Source organism: Schistocerca americana, unplaced genomic scaffold, assembly GCF_021461395.2.
Source record: "Schistocerca americana isolate TAMUIC-IGC-003095 unplaced genomic scaffold, iqSchAmer2.1 HiC_scaffold_776, whole genome shotgun sequence".
NCBI classification, from domain to species: domain Eukaryota; kingdom Metazoa; phylum Arthropoda; class Insecta; order Orthoptera; family Acrididae; genus Schistocerca; species Schistocerca americana.
The window spans coordinates 1-16516 of NW_025726540.1; the positions used below are offsets into that span (position 1 = coordinate 1).

General features: G+C 54.0%; 26 non-coding genes across 26 annotated transcripts; all 26 read left to right on the top strand.

Annotated features, from left to right (window-relative positions):
* The first annotated feature begins 736 nt into the window (after positions 1-736).
* Trnal-uag lies at positions 737-818 on the top strand. Its single transcript has one exon. It is a non-coding gene; the product is annotated as a tRNA-Leu (tRNA).
* Positions 819-1263: 445 nt separating this feature from the next.
* Positions 1264-1335, top strand: Trnae-cuc. The gene has a single exon. It is a non-coding gene; the product is annotated as a tRNA-Glu (tRNA).
* A 374-nt stretch (positions 1336-1709) lies between these two features.
* On the top strand, positions 1710-1781 carry Trnah-gug. The gene has a single exon. It is a non-coding gene; the product is annotated as a tRNA-His (tRNA).
* Positions 1782-3057: 1276 nt separating this feature from the next.
* Positions 3058-3130, top strand: Trnae-cuc. Its single transcript has one exon. It is a non-coding gene; the product is annotated as a tRNA-Glu (tRNA).
* A 376-nt stretch (positions 3131-3506) lies between these two features.
* On the top strand, positions 3507-3580 carry Trnat-ugu. The gene has a single exon. It is a non-coding gene; the product is annotated as a tRNA-Thr (tRNA).
* A 755-nt stretch (positions 3581-4335) lies between these two features.
* On the top strand, positions 4336-4417 carry Trnal-uag. The gene has a single exon. It is a non-coding gene; the product is annotated as a tRNA-Leu (tRNA).
* A 445-nt stretch (positions 4418-4862) lies between these two features.
* Positions 4863-4934, top strand: Trnae-cuc. Its single transcript has one exon. It is a non-coding gene; the product is annotated as a tRNA-Glu (tRNA).
* A 373-nt stretch (positions 4935-5307) lies between these two features.
* Trnah-gug lies at positions 5308-5379 on the top strand. Its single transcript has one exon. It is a non-coding gene; the product is annotated as a tRNA-His (tRNA).
* A 752-nt stretch (positions 5380-6131) lies between these two features.
* Positions 6132-6213, top strand: Trnal-uag. The gene has a single exon. It is a non-coding gene; the product is annotated as a tRNA-Leu (tRNA).
* Positions 6214-6658: 445 nt separating this feature from the next.
* Trnae-cuc lies at positions 6659-6730 on the top strand. The gene has a single exon. It is a non-coding gene; the product is annotated as a tRNA-Glu (tRNA).
* Positions 6731-7104: 374 nt separating this feature from the next.
* On the top strand, positions 7105-7176 carry Trnah-gug. Its single transcript has one exon. It is a non-coding gene; the product is annotated as a tRNA-His (tRNA).
* A 751-nt stretch (positions 7177-7927) lies between these two features.
* Trnal-uag lies at positions 7928-8009 on the top strand. The gene has a single exon. It is a non-coding gene; the product is annotated as a tRNA-Leu (tRNA).
* A 445-nt stretch (positions 8010-8454) lies between these two features.
* Trnae-cuc lies at positions 8455-8526 on the top strand. The gene has a single exon. It is a non-coding gene; the product is annotated as a tRNA-Glu (tRNA).
* A 374-nt stretch (positions 8527-8900) lies between these two features.
* Trnah-gug lies at positions 8901-8972 on the top strand. The gene has a single exon. It is a non-coding gene; the product is annotated as a tRNA-His (tRNA).
* A 751-nt stretch (positions 8973-9723) lies between these two features.
* Trnal-uag lies at positions 9724-9805 on the top strand. The gene has a single exon. It is a non-coding gene; the product is annotated as a tRNA-Leu (tRNA).
* Positions 9806-10250: 445 nt separating this feature from the next.
* Positions 10251-10322, top strand: Trnae-cuc. Its single transcript has one exon. It is a non-coding gene; the product is annotated as a tRNA-Glu (tRNA).
* Positions 10323-10696: 374 nt separating this feature from the next.
* On the top strand, positions 10697-10768 carry Trnah-gug. Its single transcript has one exon. It is a non-coding gene; the product is annotated as a tRNA-His (tRNA).
* A 751-nt stretch (positions 10769-11519) lies between these two features.
* Trnal-uag lies at positions 11520-11601 on the top strand. The gene has a single exon. It is a non-coding gene; the product is annotated as a tRNA-Leu (tRNA).
* Positions 11602-12046: 445 nt separating this feature from the next.
* Trnae-cuc lies at positions 12047-12118 on the top strand. Its single transcript has one exon. It is a non-coding gene; the product is annotated as a tRNA-Glu (tRNA).
* A 374-nt stretch (positions 12119-12492) lies between these two features.
* On the top strand, positions 12493-12564 carry Trnah-gug. The gene has a single exon. It is a non-coding gene; the product is annotated as a tRNA-His (tRNA).
* A 751-nt stretch (positions 12565-13315) lies between these two features.
* Positions 13316-13397, top strand: Trnal-uag. The gene has a single exon. It is a non-coding gene; the product is annotated as a tRNA-Leu (tRNA).
* Positions 13398-13842: 445 nt separating this feature from the next.
* Trnae-cuc lies at positions 13843-13914 on the top strand. The gene has a single exon. It is a non-coding gene; the product is annotated as a tRNA-Glu (tRNA).
* Positions 13915-14288: 374 nt separating this feature from the next.
* Positions 14289-14360, top strand: Trnah-gug. The gene has a single exon. It is a non-coding gene; the product is annotated as a tRNA-His (tRNA).
* A 751-nt stretch (positions 14361-15111) lies between these two features.
* Trnal-uag lies at positions 15112-15193 on the top strand. The gene has a single exon. It is a non-coding gene; the product is annotated as a tRNA-Leu (tRNA).
* Positions 15194-15638: 445 nt separating this feature from the next.
* Positions 15639-15710, top strand: Trnae-cuc. The gene has a single exon. It is a non-coding gene; the product is annotated as a tRNA-Glu (tRNA).
* A 374-nt stretch (positions 15711-16084) lies between these two features.
* Positions 16085-16156, top strand: Trnah-gug. Its single transcript has one exon. It is a non-coding gene; the product is annotated as a tRNA-His (tRNA).
* Positions 16157-16516: the final 360 nt, after the last annotated feature.

Consider the following 16516-nt stretch of genomic DNA (forward strand, 5'->3'; position numbering starts at 1 on the left):
TTTGCCTTGCTGCCGTTGCAATGACGAGTACTCGAAATGACAGTACTCTCTTGACTTTTTCGGTCGTGTTCCGCAGGCCGCAGTTTGCCCTACCACTTCATCCCCAACACGTAATGTCGCCTCCCAGAGCGCAGACGTCCGCTGCTCTCTGTAGTCGAAAAGGGCAGTTGTTTGAAGTGCGATGGATGAGCAGCCAGTCCCAGCAGAACAGGAAGCTGTGGCGTGCACTGTTTGTACAAATGCTAGGAACACTGGCGCACCAAGCAGCGCATGTAGCGTGGCCGAGCGCTTTAAGGCGCTGGTTTCAGGCACCAGTCTCTCTGTAGGCGCGGTTTCGAGTCCCGTAGCTGCCGGGGGCTTTGCTGTGATCGCGTTAACCTGCCGCTTTTTCTTCAAGTGTAACCTCCTTGAGCTCACATATGTTTGATACATGGAGCATTCTAGCTCCGCCTGACAGTTACAGCTACGATACTTTAGTGGTTACGGAAAGCCCAGGTTCGAAACCTGGTCACGGCACGAAAACGTCTCTTGACGCTGTCTCCTTAACTGCGACAGCTACAGACAAGTGGCGTCGCTGCCACACGGCGGGCACGGCTTTTTCTTGCTGTGGATGGCCTAAAGAGACGCTTCCAGTGGGAGTGCAGTGGAAATACATGGCACGGCGATTGCCAAGATACTTCCATTTCGAAGTGATCTTTGTAGTACAAAGGAAACGTTTTGCGGCTGCTGCTCCAACGGTAACGTGGCCGAGCGGTCTAAGGCGCTGGTTTTAGGCACCAGTCTCTTCGGAGGCGTGGGTTCGAATCCCACCGTTGCCACTTTTTACATCTCATTTTTGTGCCGTTGCGGTGTGTTCTCGTGGGGTAGGACGCAGCTCTTGTGACGCGCGTGTTGTGTAGGTAGCGTGGCCGAGCGGTCTAAGGCGCTGGTTTCAGGCACCATTCTCTTCGGAGGCGTGGGTTCCAATCCCACAGCTGCCAAACGTGTAATGTTTCCTGTGTCGAAGGCAGATGCACTCATTGCCCGCAAAGGAAACAGCACAACAAGGCGTGAGCGTCTGCTTGGTGAATTGTCGTAGAACAGTGCGTGGTGCAACGACAGGATTTGTAGGCACCTTTTGCTCTCATCATTGCTGGCGTCCGTCTCCACGAAATGCGTCCGGAGCACGCCGTTCTATAACGCGAGAGAGTGGATTTTTTACAGTTGTCGTCAGTTAACCGTGGGTGGCTGCTGCGTTCGCTGGAAAGAGCACTGCCGTCGTTATCCGGTGTGGTCTAGTGGCTAGGATACCTGGCTCTCACCCAGGAGGCCCGGGTTCGATTCCCGGTACCGGAATCGCGCGTTTTTGTTGCTCCTCTTATGCGACTTGTCTCGACTTTGCTCGACTGACGCTACGCTGACGCGTGCAGAAAGCTACGTTAAGTATGATTCACGGCAACACCTGACGGCGAGAGAGATGAAGCGTCTATCCACTTGTTATCCAGCCACATACCTGTAGTCAAGAGGCTTGGGGGACTGCAAGACATTGCCACGGAGGTGAATGCAGCTAACCACTGTAGTTAGTGTCCTGACAGCGCAGGCACGTTCATTTGCTCGTATACATGTGATGGAGACCGTGTCTCACACTGCTGTGGCGTACACCTTGGCCTAGGCTCTGCTGTGTATCGCCACTTGCATTACCGGCAGCTGCTTTCGCGGGCGCGTCCGTGGCCGTGATCGTCTAGTGGTTAGGACATTGCGTTGTGGCCGCAATAACCCAGGTTCGAATCCTGGTCACGGCAATTTTGAAAGTTTTGCCTTGCTGCCGTTGCAATGACGAGTACTCGAAAGAAATGACAGTACTCTCTTGATTTTTTCACTCGTGTTCCGCAGGCCGCAGTTGGCCCTACCACTTCATCCCCAACACGTAATGTCGCCTCCCAGAGCGCAGACGTCCCGCTGCTCTCTGTAGTCGAAAAGGGCAGTTGTTTGAAGTGCGATGGATGAGCAGCCAGTCCCAGCAGAACAGGAAGCTGTGGCGTGCACTGTTTGTACAAATGCTAGGAACACTGGCGCACCAAGCAGCGCATGTAGCGTGGCCGAGCGCTTTAAGGCGCTGGTTTAAGGCACCAGACTCTCTGTACGCGCGGTTTCGAATCCCGTAGCTGCCGGGGGCTTTGCTGTGATCGCGTTAAGCTGCCGCTTTTTCTTCAAGTGTAACCTCCTTGAGCTCACATATGTTTGATACATGGAAGCATTCTAGTTCCGCCTGACAGTTACAGCTACGATACTTTAGTGGTTACGGAAAGCCCAGGTTCGAAACCTGGTCACGGCACGAAAACGTCTCTTGACGCTGTACAGACAAGGGGGTGGCGTCCGCTACCATACGGCGGGCACGGCTTTTTCTTGCTGTGGATGGATGGCCTAAAGAGACGCTTCCAGTGGGAGAGCAGTGGAAAATACATGGCACGGCGATTGCCAAGATACATTCCATTTCGAAGTGATCTTTGTAGTACAAAGGAAACGTTTTGCGGCTGCTGCTCCAACGGTAACGTGGCCCGAGCGGGTCTAAGGCGCTGGTTTTAGGCACCAGTCTCTTCGGAGGCGTGGGTTCGAATCCCACAGTTGCCACTTTTTACGTCTCATTTTTGTGCCGTTGCGGTGTGTTCTCGTGGGGTAGGACGCAGCTCTTGTGACGCGCGTGTTGTGTAGGTAGCGTGGCCGAGCGGGTCTAAGGCGCTGGTTTCAGGCACCATTCTCTTCGGAGGCGTGGGTTCCAATCCCACAGCTGCCAAACGTGTAATGTTTCCTGTGTCGAAGGCAGGTGCACTCATTGCCCGCAAAGGAAACAGCACAACAAGGCGTGAGCGTCTGCTTGGTGGAATTGCCGTAGAACAGTGCGTGGGTGCAACGTCAGGATTTGTAGGCACCTTTTGCTCTCATCATTGCTGGCGTCCGTCTCCACGAAATGCGTCCGTGGCACGCCGTTCTATACGCGAGAGAGTGGATTTTTTACAGTTGTCGTCAGTTAACCGTGGGTGGCTGCTGCGTTCGCTGGAAAGAGCACAGCCGTCGTTATCCGGTGTGGTCTAGTGGCTAGGATACCTGGCTCTCACCCAGGAGGCCCGGGTTCGATTCCCGGGTACCGGAATCGCGCGTTTTTGTTGCTCCTCTTATGCGACTTGTCTCGACTTTGCTCGACTGACGCCTACGCTGACGCGTGCAGAAAGCTACCTTAAGTATGATTCACGGCAACACCTGACGGCGAGAGAGATGAAGCGTCTATCCACTTGTTATCCAGCCACATACCTGTAGTCAAGAGGCTTGGGGGACTGCAAGACATTGCCACGGAGGTGAATGCAGCTAACCACTGTAGTTAGTGTCCTGACAGCGCAGGCACGTTCATTTGCTCGTATACATGTGATGGAGACCGTGTCTCACACTGCTGTGGCGTACACCTTGGCCTAGGGCTCTGCTGTGTATCGCCACTTGCATTACAGGCAGCTGCTTTCGCGGGCGCGTCCGTGGCCGTGATCGTCTAGTGGTTAGGACATTGCGTTTGTGGCCGCAATAACCCAGGTTCGAATCCTGGGTCACGGCAATTTTGAAAGTTTTGCCCTTGCTGCCGTTGCAATGGACGAGTACTCGAAATGACAGTACTCTCTTGATTTTTTCACTCGTGTTCCGCAGGCCGCAGTTTGCCCTACACTTCATCCCCAACACGTAATGTCGCCTCCCAGAGCGCAGACGTCCGCTGCTCTCTGTAGTCGAAAAGGGCAGTTGTTTGAAGTGCGATGGATGAGCAGCCAGTCCCAGCAGAACAGGAAGCTGTGGCGTGCACTGTTTGTACAAATGCTAGGAACACTGGCGCACCAAGCAGCGCATGTAGCGTGGCCGAGCGCTTTAAGGCGCTGGTTTAAGGGCACCAGACTCTCTGTAGGCGCGGTTTCGAATCCCGTAGCTGCCGGGGGCTTTGCTGTGATCGCGTTAAGCTGCCGCTTTTTCTTCAAGTGTAACCTCCTTGAGCTCACATATGTTTGATACATGGAGCATTCTAGTTCCGCCTGACAGTTACAGCTACGGATACTTTAGTGGTTACGGAAAGCCCAGGTTCGAAACCTGGTCACGGCACGAAAAACGTCTCTTGACGCTGTCTCCTTAACTGCGACAGCTACAGACAAGTGGCGTCGCTACCATACGGCGGGCACGGCTTTTTCTTGCTGTGGATGGATGGCCTAAAGAGACGCTTCCAGTGGGAGAGCAGTGGAAATACATGGCACGGCGATTGCCAAGATACTTCCATTTCGAAGTGATCTTTGTAGTACAAAGGAAACGTTTTGCGGCTGCTGCTCCAACGGTAACGTGGCCGAGCGGTCTAAGGCGCTGGTTTTAGGCACCAGTCTCTTCGGAGGCGTGGGTTCGAATCCCACAGTTGCCACTTTTTACGTCTCATTTTTGTGCCGTTGCGGTGTGTTCTCGTGGGGTAGGACGCAGCTCTTGTGACGCGCGTGTTGTGTAGGTAGCGTGGCCGAGCGGTCTAAGGCGCTGGTTTCAGGCACCATTCTCTTCGGAGGCGTGGGTTCCAATCCCACAGCTGCCAAACGTGTAATGTTTCCTGTGTCGAAGGCAGGTGCACTCATTGCCCGCAAAGGAAACAGCACAACAAGGCGTGAGCGTCTGCTTGGTGAATTGCCGTAGAACAGTGCGTGGTGCAACGACAGGATTTGTAGGCACCTTTTGCTCTCATCATTGCTGGCGTCCGTCTCCACGAAATGCGTCCGTGGCACGCCGTTCTATAACGCGAGAGAGGGGATTTTTTACAGTTGTCGTCAGTTAACCGTGGGTGGCTGCTGCGTTCGCTGGAAAGAGCACTGCCGTCGTTATCCGGTGTGGTCTAGTGGCTAGGATACCTGGCTCTCACCCAGGAGGCCCGGGTTCGATTCCCGGTACCGGAATCGCGCGTTTTTGTTGCTCCTCTTATGCGACTTGTCTCGACTTTGCTCGACTGACGCTACGCTGACGCGTGCAGAAAGCTACCTTAAGTATGATTCACGGCAACACCTGACGGCGAGAGAGATGAAGCGTCTATCCACTTGTTATCCAGCCACATACCTGTAGTCAAGAGGCTTGGGGACTGCAAGACATTGCCACGGAGGTGAATGCAGCTAACCACTGTAGTTAGTGTCCTGACAGCGCAGGCACGTTCATTTGCTCGTATACATGTGATGGAGACCGTGTCTCACACTGCTGTGGCGTACACCTTGGCCTAGGCTCTGCTGTGTATCGCCACTTGCATTACAGGCAGCTGCTTTCGCGGGCGCGTCCGTGGCCGTGATCGTCTAGTGGTTAGGACATTGCGTTGTGGCCGCAATAACCCAGGTTCGAATCCTGGTCACGGCAATTTTGAAAGTTTTGCCTTGCTGCCGTTGCAATGACGAGTACTCGAAATGACAGTACTCTCTTGATTTTTTCACTCGTGTTCCGCAGGCCGCAGTTTGCCCTACCACTTCATCCCCAACACGTAATGTCGCCTCCCAGAGCGCAGACGTCCGCTGCTCTCTGTAGTCGAAAAGGGCAGTTGTTTGAAGTGCGATGGATGAGCAGCCAGTCCCAGCAGAACAGGAAGCTGTGGCGTGCACTGTTTGTACAAATGCTAGGAACACTGGCGCACCAAGCAGCGCATGTAGCGTGGCCGAGCGCTTTAAGGCGCTGGTTTAAGGCACCAGACTCTCTGTAGGCGCGGTTTCGAATCCCGTAGCTGCCGGGGGCTTTGCTGTGATCGCGTTAAGCTGCCGCTTTTTCTTCAAGTGTAACCTCCTTGAGCTCACATATGTTTGATACATGGAGCATTCTAGTTCCGCCTGACAGTTACAGCTACGATACTTTAGTGGTTACGGAAAGCCCAGGTTCGAAACCTGGTCACGGCACGAAAACGTCTCTTGACGCTGTCTCCTTAACTGCGACAGCTACAGACAAGTGGCGTCGCTACCATACGGCGGGCACGGCTTTTTCTTGCTGTGGATGGATGGCCTAAAGAGACGCTTCCAGTGGGAGAGCAGTGGAAATACATGGCACGGCGATTGCCAAGATACTTCCATTTCGAAGTGATCTTTGTAGTACAAAGGAAACGTTTTTGCGGCTGCTGCTCCAACGGTAACGTGGCCGAGCGGTCTAAGGCGCTGGTTTTAGGCACCAGTCTCTTCGGAGGCGTGGGTTCGAATCCCACAGTTGCCACTTTTTACGTCTCATTTTTGTGCCGTTGCGGTGTGTTCTCGTGGGGTAGGACGCAGCTCTTGTGACGCGCGTGTTGTGTAGGTAGCGTGGCCGAGCGGTCTAAGGCGCTGGTTTCAGGCACCATTCTCTTCGGAGGCGTGGGTTCCAATCCCACAGCTGCCAAACGTGTAATGTTTCCTGTGTCGAAGGCAGGTGCACTCATTGCCCGCAAAGGAAACAGCACAACAAGGCGTGAGCGTCTGCTTGGTGAATTGCCGTAGAACAGTGCGTGGTGCAACGACAGGATTTGTAGGCACCTTTTGCTCTCATCATTGCTGGCGTCCGTCTCCACGAAATGCGTCCGTGGCACGCCGTTCTATAACGCGAGAGAGTGGATTTTTTACAGTTGTCGTCAGTTAACCGTGGGTGGCTGCTGCGTTCGCTGGAAAGAGCACTGCCGTCGTTATCCGGTGTGGTCTAGTGGCTAGGATACCTGGCTCTCACCCAGGAGGCCCGGGTTCGATTCCCGGTACCGGAATCGCGCGTTTTTGTTGCTCCTCTTATGCGACTTGTCTCGACTTTGCTCGACTGACGCTACGCTGACGCGTGCAGAAAGCTACCTTAAGTATGATTCACGGCAACACCTGACGGCGAGAGAGATGAAGCGTCTATCCACTTGTTATCCAGCCACATACCTGTAGTCAAGAGGCTTGGGGGACTGCAAGACATTGCCACGGAGGTGAATGCAGCTAACCACTGTAGTTAGTGTCCTGACAGCGCAGGCACGTTCATTTGCTCGTATACATGTGATGGAGACCGTGTCTCACACTGCTGTGGCGTACACCTTGGCCTAGGCTCTGCTGTGTATCGCCACTTGCATTACAGGCAGCTGCTTTCGCGGGCGCGTCCGTGGCCGTGATCGTCTAGTGGTTAGGACATTGCGTTGTGGCCGCAATAACCCAGGTTCGAATCCTGGTCACGGCAATTTTGAAAGTTTTGCCTTGCTGCCGTTGCAATGACGAGTACTCGAAATGACAGTACTCTCTTGATTTTTTCACTCGTGTTCCGCAGGCCGCAGTTTGCCCTACCACTTCATCCCCAACACGTAATGTCGCCTCCCAGAGCGCAGACGTCCGCTGCTCTCTGTAGTCGAAAAGGGCAGTTGTTTGAAGTGCGATGGATGAGCAGCCAGTCCCAGCAGAACAGGAAGCTGTGGCGTGCACTGTTTGTACAAATGCTAGGAACACTGGCGCACCAAGCAGCGCATGTAGCGTGGCCGAGCGCTTTAAGGCGCTGGTTTAAGGCACCAGACTCTCTGTAGGCGCGGTTTCGAATCCCGTAGCTGCCGGGGGCTTTGCTGTGATCGCGTTAAGCTGCCGCTTTTTCTTCAAGTGTAACCTCCTTGAGCTCACATATGTTTGATACATGGAGCATTCTAGTTCCGCCTGACAGTTACAGCTACGATACTTTAGTGGTTACGGAAAGCCCAGGTTCGAAACCTGGTCACGGCACGAAAACGTCTCTTGACGCTGTCTCCTTAACTGCGACAGCTACAGACAAGTGGCGTCGCTACCATACGGCGGGCACGGCTTTTTCTTGCTGTGGATGGATGGCCTAAAGAGACGCTTCCAGTGGGAGAGCAGTGGAAATACATGGCACGGCGATTGCCAAGATACTTCCATTTCGAAGTGATCTTTGTAGTACAAAGGAAACGTTTTGCGGCTGCTGCTCCAACGGTAACGTGGCCGAGCGGTCTAAGGCGCTGGTTTTAGGCACCAGTCTCTTCGGAGGCGTGGGTTCGAATCCCACAGTTGCCACTTTTTACGTCTCATTTTTGTGCCGTTGCGGTGTGTTCTCGTGGGGTAGGACGCAGCTCTTGTGACGCGCGTGTTGTGTAGGTAGCGTGGCCGAGCGGTCTAAGGCGCTGGTTTCAGGCACCATTCTCTTCGGAGGCGTGGGTTCCAATCCCACAGCTGCCAAACGTGTAATGTTTCCTGTGTCGAAGGCAGGTGCACTCATTGCCCGCAAAGGAAACAGCACAACAAGGCGTGAGCGTCTGCTTGGTGAATTGCCGTAGAACAGTGCGTGGTGCAACGACAGGATTTGTAGGCACCTTTTGCTCTCATCATTGCTGGCGTCCGTCTCCACGAAATGCGTCCGTGGCACGCCGTTCTATAACGCGAGAGAGTGGATTTTTTACAGTTGTCGTCAGTTAACCGTGGGTGGCTGCTGCGTTCGCTGGAAAGAGCACTGCCGTCGTTATCCGGTGTGGTCTAGTGGCTAGGATACCTGGCTCTCACCCAGGAGGCCCGGGTTCGATTCCCGGTACCGGAATCGCGCGTTTTTGTTGCTCCTCTTATGCGACTTGTCTCGACTTTGCTCGACTGACGCTACGCTGACGCGTGCAGAAAGCTACCTTAAGTATGATTCACGGCAACACCTGACGGCGAGAGAGATGAAGCGTCTATCCACTTGTTATCCAGCCACATACCTGTAGTCAAGAGGCTTGGGGGACTGCAAGACATTGCCACGGAGGTGAATGCAGCTAACCACTGTAGTTAGTGTCCTGACAGCGCAGGCACGTTCATTTGCTCGTATACATGTGATGGAGACCGTGTCTCACACTGCTGTGGCGTACACCTTGGCCTAGGCTCTGCTGTGTATCGCCACTTGCATTACAGGCAGCTGCTTTCGCGGGCGCGTCCGTGGCCGTGATCGTCTAGTGGTTAGGACATTGCGTTGTGGCCGCAATAACCCAGGTTCGAATCCTGGTCACGGCAATTTTGAAAGTTTTGCCTTGCTGCCGTTGCAATGACGAGTACTCGAAATGACAGTACTCTCTTGATTTTTTCACTCGTGTTCCGCAGGCCGCAGTTTGCCCTACCACTTCATCCCCAACACGTAATGTCGCCTCCCAGAGCGCAGACGTCCGCTGCTCTCTGTAGTCGAAAAGGGCAGTTGTTTGAAGTGCGATGGATGAGCAGCCAGTCCCAGCAGAACAGGAAGCTGTGGCGTGCACTGTTTGTACAAATGCTAGGAACACTGGCGCACCAAGCAGCGCATGTAGCGTGGCCGAGCGCTTTAAGGCGCTGGTTTAAGGCACCAGACTCTCTGTAGGCGCGGTTTCGAATCCCGTAGCTGCCGGGGGCTTTGCTGTGATCGCGTTAAGCTGCCGCTTTTTCTTCAAGTGTAACCTCCTTGAGCTCACATATGTTTGATACATGGAGCATTCTAGTTCCGCCTGACAGTTACAGCTACGATACTTTAGTGGTTACGGAAAGCCCAGGTTCGAAACCTGGTCACGGCACGAAAACGTCTCTTGACGCTGTCTCCTTAACTGCGACAGCTACAGACAAGTGGCGTCGCTACCATACGGCGGGCACGGCTTTTTCTTGCTGTGGATGGATGGCCTAAAGAGACGCTTCCAGTGGGAGAGCAGTGGAAATACATGGCACGGCGATTGCCAAGATACTTCCATTTCGAAGTGATCTTTGTAGTACAAAGGAAACGTTTTGCGGCTGCTGCTCCAACGGTAACGTGGCCGAGCGGTCTAAGGCGCTGGTTTTAGGCACCAGTCTCTTCGGAGGCGTGGGTTCGAATCCCACAGTTGCCACTTTTTACGTCTCATTTTTGTGCCGTTGCGGTGTGTTCTCGTGGGGTAGGACGCAGCTCTTGTGACGCGCGTGTTGTGTAGGTAGCGTGGCCGAGCGGTCTAAGGCGCTGGTTTCAGGCACCATTCTCTTCGGAGGCGTGGGTTCCAATCCCACAGCTGCCAAACGTGTAATGTTTCCTGTGTCGAAGGCAGGTGCACTCATTGCCCGCAAAGGAAACAGCACAACAAGGCGTGAGCGTCTGCTTGGTGAATTGCCGTAGAACAGTGCGTGGTGCAACGACAGGATTTGTAGGCACCTTTTGCTCTCATCATTGCTGGCGTCCGTCTCCACGAAATGCGTCCGTGGCACGCCGTTCTATAACGCGAGAGAGTGGATTTTTTACAGTTGTCGTCAGTTAACCGTGGGTGGCTGCTGCGTTCGCTGGAAAGAGCACTGCCGTCGTTATCCGGTGTGGTCTAGTGGCTAGGATACCTGGCTCTCACCCAGGAGGCCCGGGTTCGATTCCCGGTACCGGAATCGCGCGTTTTTGTTGCTCCTCTTATGCGACTTGTCTCGACTTTGCTCGACTGACGCTACGCTGACGCGTGCAGAAAGCTACCTTAAGTATGATTCACGGCAACACCTGACGGCGAGAGAGATGAAGCGTCTATCCACTTGTTATCCAGCCACATACCTGTAGTCAAGAGGCTTGGGGGACTGCAAGACATTGCCACGGAGGTGAATGCAGCTAACCACTGTAGTTAGTGTCCTGACAGCGCAGGCACGTTCATTTGCTCGTATACATGTGATGGAGACCGTGTCTCACACTGCTGTGGCGTACACCTTGGCCTAGGCTCTGCTGTGTATCGCCACTTGCATTACAGGCAGCTGCTTTCGCGGGCGCGTCCGTGGCCGTGATCGTCTAGTGGTTAGGACATTGCGTTGTGGCCGCAATAACCCAGGTTCGAATCCTGGTCACGGCAATTTTGAAAGTTTTGCCTTGCTGCCGTTGCAATGACGAGTACTCGAAATGACAGTACTCTCTTGATTTTTTCACTCGTGTTCCGCAGGCCGCAGTTTGCCCTACCACTTCATCCCCAACACGTAATGTCGCCTCCCAGAGCGCAGACGTCCGCTGCTCTCTGTAGTCGAAAAGGGCAGTTGTTTGAAGTGCGATGGATGAGCAGCCAGTCCCAGCAGAACAGGAAGCTGTGGCGTGCACTGTTTGTACAAATGCTAGGAACACTGGCGCACCAAGCAGCGCATGTAGCGTGGCCGAGCGCTTTAAGGCGCTGGTTTAAGGCACCAGACTCTCTGTAGGCGCGGTTTCGAATCCCGTAGCTGCCGGGGGCTTTGCTGTGATCGCGTTAAGCTGCCGCTTTTTCTTCAAGTGTAACCTCCTTGAGCTCACATATGTTTGATACATGGAGCATTCTAGTTCCGCCTGACAGTTACAGCTACGATACTTTAGTGGTTACGGAAAGCCCAGGTTCGAAACCTGGTCACGGCACGAAAACGTCTCTTGACGCTGTCTCCTTAACTGCGACAGCTACAGACAAGTGGCGTCGCTACCATACGGCGGGCACGGCTTTTTCTTGCTGTGGATGGATGGCCTAAAGAGACGCTTCCAGTGGGAGAGCAGTGGAAATACATGGCACGGCGATTGCCAAGATACTTCCATTTCGAAGTGATCTTTGTAGTACAAAGGAAACGTTTTGCGGCTGCTGCTCCAACGGTAACGTGGCCGAGCGGTCTAAGGCGCTGGTTTTAGGCACCAGTCTCTTCGGAGGCGTGGGTTCGAATCCCACAGTTGCCACTTTTTACGTCTCATTTTTGTGCCGTTGCGGTGTGTTCTCGTGGGGTAGGACGCAGCTCTTGTGACGCGCGTGTTGTGTAGGTAGCGTGGCCGAGCGGTCTAAGGCGCTGGTTTCAGGCACCATTCTCTTCGGAGGCGTGGGTTCCAATCCCACAGCTGCCAAACGTGTAATGTTTCCTGTGTCGAAGGCAGGTGCACTCATTGCCCGCAAAGGAAACAGCACAACAAGGCGTGAGCGTCTGCTTGGTGAATTGCCGTAGAACAGTGCGTGGTGCAACGACAGGATTTGTAGGCACCTTTTGCTCTCATCATTGCTGGCGTCCGTCTCCACGAAATGCGTCCGTGGCACGCCGTTCTATAACGCGAGAGAGTGGATTTTTTACAGTTGTCGTCAGTTAACCGTGGGTGGCTGCTGCGTTCGCTGGAAAGAGCACTGCCGTCGTTATCCGGTGTGGTCTAGTGGCTAGGATACCTGGCTCTCACCCAGGAGGCCCGGGTTCGATTCCCGGTACCGGAATCGCGCGTTTTTGTTGCTCCTCTTATGCGACTTGTCTCGACTTTGCTCGACTGACGCTACGCTGACGCGTGCAGAAAGCTACCTTAAGTATGATTCACGGCAACACCTGACGGCGAGAGAGATGAAGCGTCTATCCACTTGTTATCCAGCCACATACCTGTAGTCAAGAGGCTTGGGGGACTGCAAGACATTGCCACGGAGGTGAATGCAGCTAACCACTGTAGTTAGTGTCCTGACAGCGCAGGCACGTTCATTTGCTCGTATACATGTGATGGAGACCGTGTCTCACACTGCTGTGGCGTACACCTTGGCCTAGGCTCTGCTGTGTATCGCCACTTGCATTACAGGCAGCTGCTTTCGCGGGCGCGTCCGTGGCCGTGATCGTCTAGTGGTTAGGACATTGCGTTGTGGCCGCAATAACCCAGGTTCGAATCCTGGTCACGGCAATTTTGAAAGTTTTGCCTTGCTGCCGTTGCAATGACGAGTACTCGAAATGACAGTACTCTCTTGATTTTTTCACTCGTGTTCCGCAGGCCGCAGTTTGCCCTACCACTTCATCCCCAACACGTAATGTCGCCTCCCAGAGCGCAGACGTCCGCTGCTCTCTGTAGTCGAAAAGGGCAGTTGTTTGAAGTGCGATGGATGAGCAGCCAGTCCCAGCAGAACAGGAAGCTGTGGCGTGCACTGTTTGTACAAATGCTAGGAACACTGGCGCACCAAGCAGCGCATGTAGCGTGGCCGAGCGCTTTAAGGCGCTGGTTTAAGGCACCAGACTCTCTGTAGGCGCGGTTTCGAATCCCGTAGCTGCCGGGGGCTTTGCTGTGATCGCGTTAAGCTGCCGCTTTTTCTTCAAGTGTAACCTCCTTGAGCTCACATATGTTTGATACATGGAGCATTCTAGTTCCGCCTGACAGTTACAGCTACGATACTTTAGTGGTTACGGAAAGCCCAGGTTCGAAACCTGGTCACGGCACGAAAACGTCTCTTGACGCTGTCTCCTTAACTGCGACAGCTACAGACAAGTGGCGTCGCTACCATACGGCGGGCACGGCTTTTTCTTGCTGTGGATGGATGGCCTAAAGAGACGCTTCCAGTGGGAGAGCAGTGGAAATACATGGCACGGCGATTGCCAAGATACTTCCATTTCGAAGTGATCTTTGTAGTACAAAGGAAACGTTTTGCGGCTGCTGCTCCAACGGTAACGTGGCCGAGCGGTCTAAGGCGCTGGTTTTAGGCACCAGTCTCTTCGGAGGCGTGGGTTCGAATCCCACAGTTGCCACTTTTTACGTCTCATTTTTGTGCCGTTGCGGTGTGTTCTCGTGGGGTAGGACGCAGCTCTTGTGACGCGCGTGTTGTGTAGGTAGCGTGGCCGAGCGGTCTAAGGCGCTGGTTTCAGGCACCATTCTCTTCGGAGGCGTGGGTTCCAATCCCACAGCTGCCAAACGTGTAATGTTTCCTGTGTCGAAGGCAGGTGCACTCATTGCCCGCAAAGGAAACAGCACAACAAGGCGTGAGCGTCTGCTTGGTGAATTGCCGTAGAACAGTGCGTGGTGCAACGACAGGATTTGTAGGCACCTTTTGCTCTCATCATTGCTGGCGTCCGTCTCCACGAAATGCGTCCGTGGCACGCCGTTCTATAACGCGAGAGAGTGGATTTTTTACAGTTGTCGTCAGTTAACCGTGGGTGGCTGCTGCGTTCGCTGGAAAGAGCACTGCCGTCGTTATCCGGTGTGGTCTAGTGGCTAGGATACCTGGCTCTCACCCAGGAGGCCCGGGTTCGATTCCCGGTACCGGAATCGCGCGTTTTTGTTGCTCCTCTTATGCGACTTGTCTCGACTTTGCTCGACTGACGCTACGCTGACGCGTGCAGAAAGCTACCTTAAGTATGATTCACGGCAACACCTGACGGCGAGAGAGATGAAGCGTCTATCCACTTGTTATCCAGCCACATACCTGTAGTCAAGAGGCTTGGGGGACTGCAAGACATTGCCACGGAGGTGAATGCAGCTAACCACTGTAGTTAGTGTCCTGACAGCGCAGGCACGTTCATTTGCTCGTATACATGTGATGGAGACCGTGTCTCACACTGCTGTGGCGTACACCTTGGCCTAGGCTCTGCTGTGTATCGCCACTTGCATTACAGGCAGCTGCTTTCGCGGGCGCGTCCGTGGCCGTGATCGTCTAGTGGTTAGGACATTGCGTTGTGGCCGCAATAACCCAGGTTCGAATCCTGGTCACGGCAATTTTGAAAGTTTTGCCTTGCTGCCGTTGCAATGACGAGTACTCGAAATGACAGTACTCTCTTGATTTTTTCACTCGTGTTCCGCAGGCCGCAGTTTGCCCTACCACTTCATCCCCAACACGTAATGTCGCCTCCCAGAGCGCAGACGTCCGCTGCTCTCTGTAGTCGAAAAGGGCAGTTGTTTGAAGTGCGATGGATGAGCAGCCAGTCCCAGCAGAACAGGAAGCTGTGGCGTGCACTGTTTGTACAAATGCTAGGAACACTGGCGCACCAAGCAGCGCATGTAGCGTGGCCGAGCGCTTTAAGGCGCTGGTTTAAGGCACCAGACTCTCTGTACGCGCGGTTTCGAATCCCGTAGCTGCCGGGGGCTTTGCTGTGATCGCGTTAAGCTGCCGCTTTTTCTTCAAGTGTAACCTCCTTGAGCTCACATATGTTTGATACATGGAGCATTCTAGTTCCGCCTGACAGTTACAGCTACGATACTTTAGTGGTTACGGAAAGCCCAGGTTCGAAACCTGGTCACGGCACGAAAACGTCTCTTGACGCTGTCTCCTTAACTGCGACAGCTACAGACAAGTGGCGTCGCTACCATACGGCGGGCACGGCTTTTTCTTGCTGTGGATGGATGGCCTAAAGAGACGCTTCCAGTGGGAGAGCAGTGGAAATACATGGCACGGCGATTGCCAAGATACTTCCATTTCGAAGTGATCTTTGTAGTACAAAGGAAACGTTTTGCGGCTGCTGCTCCAACGGTAACGTGGCCGAGCGGTCTAAGGCGCTGGTTTTAGGCACCAGTCTCTTCGGAGGCGTGGGTTCGAATCCCACAGTTGCCACTTTTTACGTCTCATTTTTGTGCCGTTGCGGTGTGTTCTCGTGGGGTAGGACGCAGCTCTTGTGACGCGCGTGTTGTGTAGGTAGCGTGGCCGAGCGGTCTAAGGCGCTGGTTTCAGGCACCATTCTCTTCGGAGGCGTGGGTTCCAATCCCACAGCTGCCAAACGTGTAATGTTTCCTGTGTCGAAGGCAGGTGCACTCATTGCCCGCAAAGGAAACAGCACAACAAGGCGTGAGCGTCTGCTTGGTGAATTGCCGTAGAACAGTGCGTGGTGCAACGACAGGATTTGTAGGCACCTTTTGCTCTCATCATTGCTGGCGTCCGTCTCCACGAAATGCGTCCGTGGCACGCCGTTCTATAACGCGAGAGAGTGGATTTTTTACAGTTGTCGTCAGTTAACCGTGGGTGGCTGCTGCGTTCGCTGGAAAGAGCACTGCCGTCGTTATCCGGTGTGGTCTAGTGGCTAGGATACCTGGCTCTCACCCAGGAGGCCCGGGTTCGATTCCCGGTACCGGAATCGCGCGTTTTTGTTGCTCCTCTTATGCGACTTGTCTCGACTTTGCTCGACTGACGCTACGCTGACGCGTGCAGAAAGCTACCTTAAGTATGATTCACGGCAACACCTGACGGCGAGAGAGATGAAGCGTCTATCCACTTGTTATCCAGCCACATACCTGTAGTCAAGAGGCTTGGGGGACTGCAAGACATTGCCACGGAGGTGAATGCAGCTAACCACTGTAGTTAGTGTCCTGACAGCGCAGGCACGTTCATTTGCTCGTATACATGTGATGGAGACCGTGTCTCACACTGCTGTGGCGTACACCTTGGCCTAGGCTCTGCTGTGTATCGCCACTTGCATTACAGGCAGCTGCTTTCGCGGGCGCGTCCGTGGCCGTGATCGTCTAGTGGTTAGGACATTGCGTTGTGGCCGCAATAACCCAGGTTCGAATCCTGGTCACGGCAATTTTGAAAGTTTTGCCTTGCTGCCGTTGCAATGACGAGTACTCGAAATGACAGTACTCTCTTGATTTTTTCACTCGTGTTCCGCAGGCCGCAGTTTGCCCTACCACTTCATCCCCAACACGTAATGTCGCCTCCCAGAGCGCAGACGTCCGCTGCTCTCTGTAGTCGAAAAGGGCAGTTGTTTGAAGTGCGATGGATGAGCAGCCAGTCCCAGCAGAACAGGAAGCTGTGGCGTGCACTGTTTGTACAAATGCTAGGAACACTGGCGCACCAAGCAGCGCATGTAGCGTGGCCGAGCGCTTTAAGGCGCTGGTTTAAGGCACCAGACTCTCTGTACGCGCGGTTTCGAATCCCGTAGCT